Below are 7230 nucleotides of genomic sequence, written 5' to 3'. Positions count from 1 at the left end.
ACAACATCACAAAATATCACAAAAAATCCACCATGATCACAATATCACAAAATCACCTAGCAATTTCCCATCCCATCATTTCACACTAATGAATCCCCATCACCGTCATGACTTCCCATCCCACTGATCATTTCCTATCCCAGCAACCTCCCATTGCTGATCCCAAGGCTCAGTTCCCAACTCCCATCCATCCATCCATCCATCCATCCATCCATCCATCCATCCATCCACCCATTTTCTCCCGTCCGTGCTGGCCATGCCCACATCCATTCACGGACTGAGCATGGGCAGCGGGAGCGGGCTGCATTAAATCCCCTCGGCATCCCACTGCCAGAACAACTGCAGGCAGAGGCGTTGCTGAGTGAACACCTACACTAGAGGAATTTAAGAAAAAAGGCTATAAAGCAGAGAAAGGACCAGAAAGGAAGAAATAAGCTTTCAATCCCTGCCATTTTGTGTCCCAACAAGCAGTTCCCATGCCCAAACTTGCCCATGCCAGGTATTGCCCATCCCAACAGCTTCCATCGCAACACTCCCAACACTCATTCGTGACCCCCCCATCTCCCATCCCCCCCCGTTGCCCATCCCTGACAGTGAGAAACACTGACTAGCTACAGCACTAAAGAAGGGTAAGGGCAAGCGAGAGGGGAAAGGGCTGAAGAGTGCGGCTCAAGCTGGAGCAGGTGCCTGCAGAGGTCTCTGTGCCTGCGTGCTGAGCTCAGCGCCACTGGGTGCTGCAGGGGCCGTCGAGGAGCGCAGGGTCACGGGTAGCCGGCATACTTGGCTATGGCCCCGTCTTTCTGCCGCTGCGCGAAGAATTGCACAGGGCCGATCTTCATCTGGTGGGCCGCCCGCTGCCGCTCCTCCTGGGCCAGCTGCTTCAGGCGCTCCCGCTCGGGACGCTGCTGCAGCGTGATGGGCACCGGCTCCTCCTGCTCCTCCAGCGGCGTGGGCGCCGCGTCACCGCCTGCCCAGGGCCCCACGCAGGGCACGTAGTCCACGCGGGGCCGTGCCAGGGGCTGCAGCATGCACGGCTGTGTGGGCAGAGCCCCCCGCTGCGCTTGGCCCCCCGCGGCTGGCAGGCACAGCGCTCTGGGCGCCTGCTCTAGGGCAGCGTCCCCTGTTCACGCCGTGCTGCCTGGTGGTGCCGGCACCACCTTCTCTTTGCCGCCAGCTGGGGATTGGGGGGCAGCGGGCACAGCTGGCACTGTCTGCGCGGCGCTGGGCATCGTGCTGGGGCTGCTGGAGGTGGGCTGCGGCTGCACACAGGGCAGCTGGCGCCCTGGCCCCAGCGCCTTCGCCCTGGCCCCCAGCGGCTGCAAAGTCTCGCTGGGGGTCTTTGTGTCCCGGCGCTGGCGCTGCAGCGTCTTGGCCCTGACGCCTTGGGGACAGAGGCTGTCCTGGGGCCGCACGGCACCGGGCTCCGCGCTCGGAGTCTCCGGCAGCAGCCGCGCTCTGCGGGGAGGCGGCGACGCTGCTCCTTGCCCCCCAGCAGCCCCCGGGCTTCGGGCTCTCTTGCTGGGCGCCCGGCTGTTGTTGGTCGCTGGCTGCTGCCTGCCGCTGCCGTCTTTCCTGCTGCTGCCACGGCGTCCTGGGGCCTTGGACATCCTGGCGTCCCTGGCACGGCGTCTCGGGGCCTTGGACACCCTGGCCCAGCAGCATCTTCCTGTCCTTGCCAGGGGGTTTCTCCGTTGCTGGCCTCTTGGGCTGGGAGCTCTCCGCTGTCCTGGGGGTGCTGGTGGGCGCGCGGCGCTTGGCCCCCCGCTTGGTGCCGGTGGACACAGGGGCAGCCAGGGGGCTCTTGAGGGGACCCAGGGGGCATGTGGGCAGGGGTGTCCTCTGCTCACTGAGGACTTGGGTGTCAGGGGACCTCTTGGGGGGACTCAGGGGGGGTTTGGGCAGGGGTCTACTAGGGGAACTGAGGACCTGGGTGTCAGGGGACCTCCTGGGGGGACTCAGGGGTGGACTGGGTAGGGGTCTACTAAGGGCACCGGGCAGGGGACTGGCTGCAGGGCTGAGCGGGGGGCTCAATGCCAGCACAATAGGGGACTGCACCAACAGCCCACCCCCAACCTTCTCGGGGTACACCCCAGGGGTTGAGGGTACCTCACCGAGGGCTCCTGTGGCTTCCAGTCCCTGCGTGCTCGGCTCCTCGATGTCCTCGGAGAGGTCGGGCAGCTGGGAGAGGAGGCGGCTGAGGGCAGGACTGCTGGGCGAATCGGGGAAGGCGTCCTGGGGCTCCACGGCCTCGAGCCAGCTGAACAGCTCCTCCGTGCCGGGGATGTCCAGGTCGGCCAGGAGCTGGTCCTGCAGGTGCTGCAGCAGCTGGCTGTCCCCTGCCAGCTCTGGAAAGGCCTCGGCGAAGGCATCAGGGCCCAGCTCGGGCAGCTGCGGGGGCTCCTCAGGCACCTGCGGGGCTGTCGCCGCTGAGGACGAAGCAAGAAAATCCCCCAAGACGGGCGATGTCAGCTTTCCCATGGCTCATGGGTGTGGGGCGACAACGGGGCGGCTGTGCCAGCGCCAAACTCACCGTCGGGCGTCGCCGTCTGGGTGCTGCGGGTCGATGGAGCCAGGAAAGGCTCGGGGGGAGTGGGGTCAGGCAGCGGGGGCCCCTGGTCCTCGCTGAGCCCCACGGCGTGGTCGCAGGGCTCCGGCAGCTGCCCCTGGCTGCTGGTCACGGTGCGGGGCGTGGGGAGCGCCTGCCCCCGGAGCCGAGGCCCCGGGACGAGGGGTGGCGGGGGCCTGCGGTGGGCGGGGGCCTGCAACAGGCAGGTGCCTGCGGGGTGCAGGGGCTCCCCGTGGAGCACGGCCCTGGGCCCCAGCCCCAGCGCATGGTGGGGCACCAGTGTCCCCGTCACCATGGGCTGTCCGCACTGGCAGACAGGGGCACAGGGAAGAGCGGTGTGGGGGAGCTGCCCCACGGGGGGGAGCTGCACCACCTGCAGGTTATGCCCCACGGGGGGGAGCTGCACCGGCTGCAGGATATGCCCCACAGGGGGGAGCTGCACCGGCTGCAGGTGGTGCCCCTCGGGTGGGAGGTGCACCGGCTGCAGGATATGCTCCTCGGGTGGGAGGTGCACCACCTGCAGGTTATGCCCCACGGGGGGGAGCTGCACCGGCTGCAGGATATGCCCCACAGGGGGGAGCTGCACCAGCTGCAGGTGGTGCCCCTCGGGTGGGAGGTGCCCCCCAGGTGGCAGCTGCGCCACGGGTGGGAGCTGCAGCACCTGCCCCTGGACCTCCGGCACCACGTGCCAGACGGTGGCCTGGGGCAGCGCGTAGGAGAGGGTGGGTACCTGGGGGGGCTGCAAGGGCACCGCCATCGCTCCGGGGAAGGAGGGCAGCAGCCAGGCAGCCACCGTTGGCGGCTCAGCTGGGACAACGAAGGGGGAGTTGGGCGTCTGCGGCACCGGCGGCAGCCGTCTGGGGAATCTCTCTGTGAGGAAAAAGGGCGCTGGGCTGAGCTCTCGGGCGCTGGGCTCGCCGGCAGGGCCGCAGCCCCGGGAGGAGCGGGAGCCCGCTGCTGTACCTGCCATGGTCGCTGGAGAGTGGGGCGGTTCGTTGGGGAACCCGGGCAACGGGGGCTCCGCCCCAACGGCTGACCAGCCCCTCACCGCCATCTTGGTGAGGACTGCAGTTTCTCTACCCAAGCAGGCTTCCCAGCGCCATCAGTTTCCATCCCCATGAGCCTTTCCCGTCCCAGTCCTCATTTGCCAGGCCCAGGGGGGTTTCGCACTCCAACACTTTCCCCTCCCAAGGATTTTCCATCCCAAGACTTTTCCATCCCAAGACTTTTCATCCTCCCGGCGATTTCCCATCCCGACAGTTTCACAGCCCAACAGATTCCCATGCAAACTATTTCCCATCAGCATGAAGCGTTTCTTAATCCCATGAGATCTCATCCCAAAGACTTCCCATCCCTTGCATTTCTTTTCCAACTATTTCCTACCGCAACGAATCGTACCCACCCCATTCAAGATTTCCCATCCCAATAATTTCCCATCCCAAGAGAGATTTCCCTACCCCAATGCTTTTCCTTTCCAATGATTTCCTCCCCAAGGAAGATTTCCCATCCCAATGCCTTTCCTTAAGGATGACTTCCTCCCCAAGGAAGGTATCTCATCCCAATGCTTTTCCTTCCCAAGGAAGCTTTCCCATCCCAAGGAAGATTTCCCATCTCTTTCATTTCCTAGCCCCATGGCTTTCCAGCCCAAGGAAGTCTTCCCATCCCAGCAATCATTTCTCATCCCACTCATCATTTCCCATCCCCACGATTTCCCATTTTCACCATCCAAAAGACAGCTTAGCCAGCCCACAGCTAGACAGAGATCCCAACAGGGATTTGCACGATTCTGGTAGATGCAAGGGCATGGACACTTGGCGTGCTAACGATTGCACTTTATTCCAGAGCAACACAGATCAGCGGTACCAAGAGCGCTATGATGAATCTGGCGAAGATGTAGATAGATGGTTCTTGCAGGTATTACCAGGAAATAAACAGGTGTCTGCACTTCTCTCTAGCTACCTTAGTAAAAGATCGGAAGGGTAGAGCACTAATTAACAGTAGCATTATAAGAGGCACTACTGTGGCAGTGAAAATACCAGCAGGACATCGGCGTCTCCCATTGCACCATGCAGACCTCCATGCCTTGAGTGCCACCAGCAGTACTCCATGCGAGCTGGACGCTCAGGGCACTTATGGCCACCCACCTTTGTGAGGTCAAAGGCTGACAGTGACTCTCTGCTGACCTCACACGGCTCTCGGGCACCCCGATGGCAGCACTGACGGCGCTAAGCTGACTGCCATGAGCAAAGGCTGACATGAAATGGCTGCTGCGCAACGCCAGGAGCAATGTCTGCCGGGCCGGGGGTTCGGATGGGAGCTCGGCCTTCGGCCTGGGAACTGCGCCTGGGAGCCAGGGACGTCCTCGATGTGCAGCTGGACACCTGGGCCTGAGAAAGCAAGGTTTCTTGAAAGAAAATTGGAAACATCGTCACCTAGTGGCTGTCTCAGGGGGACGGATCGAAACGCACAGCATCTCTTGGTTACCTGAAGTGCTGGTGTCCTACGCCCTCGTATGTCTCAATGACATAAAAAGGGACAGATTTTTACCCCAAATGCAGCTCCTTTCTGTGGGAAGCTTCCCGTGCTGCGCATCCTCCTCTCTTTCTAGTATGTGGCTTCGACTTTAGGCGTGTTGTTTTTTCTCCTTGTGAGAAACAAAGTTGTGTTTTTGCAATAGAAGGTGTTTTTGCAGTGGAAAAATCCACTAACCTTGCATATGCAAAAGTGGCATTGTGTGGCATAGCAGTGGGGAATCCGTTAAGCAGATAAGGGGAAGGTCCCACTGTCCCAAAATAACGAGGATAGCTAAGAAAAACAGGATGAGCAGTGCGAGATCAGTAAAAGCAAAGATCACGGGCCCTCTAGTCACAAGAGAAGAAGGAAAAAATAAAAGGTTAAGGAGAAATTAACGGTTGGTCAAATAAAATTGTACGTATATGGTATAGTAGTGCGTCGAGTAGGCTGTGAACCCGTAGTACTCAGCCAATGAAGAAACGGGAGAAATCAGGTGTCGGGTAATAGGGAATACACGGTTATGATAAACTTTTACTGCGCGCTCCTGCTTGCAGGATGCCCGCCATTGCAATCGCGAATAAAAAAGCTCCACAGAAGATCCTGTCTGAAGAAAATTATTGAGATTTTTCTCAGGGTTTAGGGGCTCGTCCCGGATCTTGTTGCCTACCAGAGAGTTCTTGCTACCACAGACAGGAAGGTGCACCCTCTGATTTCAGCGGTCCCGTCGGGGGTGGTGGCTTGTCTCGGGATGGCTGACAAAGGACTGAGACTGTTCATCTGAAGACAGGCTCTGAGAAGAACTGGGGAGAAAGGAGGCCAATACAGACAGACCACAGAGCACAGCCCAGACACAGCCCAGCCAGAGCACGTACACAGCACAGAGAGCACAGACACAGCCCAGACAGAGCCCAGACACAGCACGGACACAGCACAGACACAGCCCGGACACAGCCCAGACACAGCACAGGCACAGCACAGACGGAGCACAGACAGAGTAGAGAGAGCACACACACAGCACAGAGCCCAGACACAGCACGGACAGAGCCCAGACACGGCCCAGACACAGCCCAGACACAGCACAGACACAGCACGGACACAGCACGGACAGAGCACAGAGAGCACAGGCCCAGCACAGAGCACAGACACAGCACAGACACAGCCCGGACACCGGAGCCGTTATCCCAGCATGGCAGCAGCAAGGTGACAATGTGCTCGCCTGGAGGACAGCTGAAATCTTTCCGCATGTCTCACAGCTCACCCAGAGATCGGGATCACCTGGTTACTGCTGCTTTTAGATGGTGGTCTTCAGCCTGCTGTTCCCTAGGACGGCCCTCCACTGGGGTAGTCTGCTTCGCCTTCCTATTGCTCCTTCCCCTTCTCAGTAGGACTCTCTTCCCTTACTAAACGAGATGACTTGTGCATCCATTCTTTCATCTTGTGTGTATCGGTGACTGGGAATGCCACAGGGCAGTCCCCGGAGCCAGCTGTAGGGTCCGTCAGAGGGTTGGAGTGGCTGCAGGGCCTGTCAGCGGGGCTGGAGAGGCCGCAGGGCCCGTCAAAGGGGTTGGAGTGGCTGCGGGTAACATCCCAGGGCTCGGAAGGGCCTCAGAGCCCATCCCAGGGCTTGGAGGGCCTTCAGGGTGCGTCACAGGCTTGCATCAGATCAAGACGCATTTTCATAGACCCACACAATTTCTCTTGAAGGTGCTGAATTGTACTGAATAGTCTTCAAAACACATAGAGCAGACCCAGCAAACAAGCCGCTGGTGCTAGGAACTGGGTTTTGTTTTTGTTTGTTTGTTTGTTTTTCGTTAACTTTGTTTCATGAGAACAGATACCAAATGGGTATTTTCAGGCAAGGGCAAAGATGACCCTGGAGTTGAAGCTATCTAAAGGATGAATAACTAGGAATCTATTTACTCGAGAAGACCCTTTTGTAAGGAAAAATCCTACACACGTGCACTGGAGTTTGATACTAATCCATTTGTTGGAAACCACTGGAAAACAATGGAAAGCTATTCTAATACGAAGTACGCTCATTCTAATGCAAAAAATCACAGCCCTAGAGTGAGAGACCCCAGCCCAAGAGGAGACCCTTCCCCTCTGAGGATGCGCAAAATCATTTTGTCATGTCAGCCGTAGGCTAATTC

This window comes from Anser cygnoides, chromosome 26 (genome assembly GCF_040182565.1).
Source record: "Anser cygnoides isolate HZ-2024a breed goose chromosome 26, Taihu_goose_T2T_genome, whole genome shotgun sequence".
Taxonomy (NCBI): domain Eukaryota; kingdom Metazoa; phylum Chordata; class Aves; order Anseriformes; family Anatidae; genus Anser; species Anser cygnoides.
The sequence above is the reverse complement of the archived record's forward strand: the minus strand, read 5'-3'. Positions refer to the sequence as shown.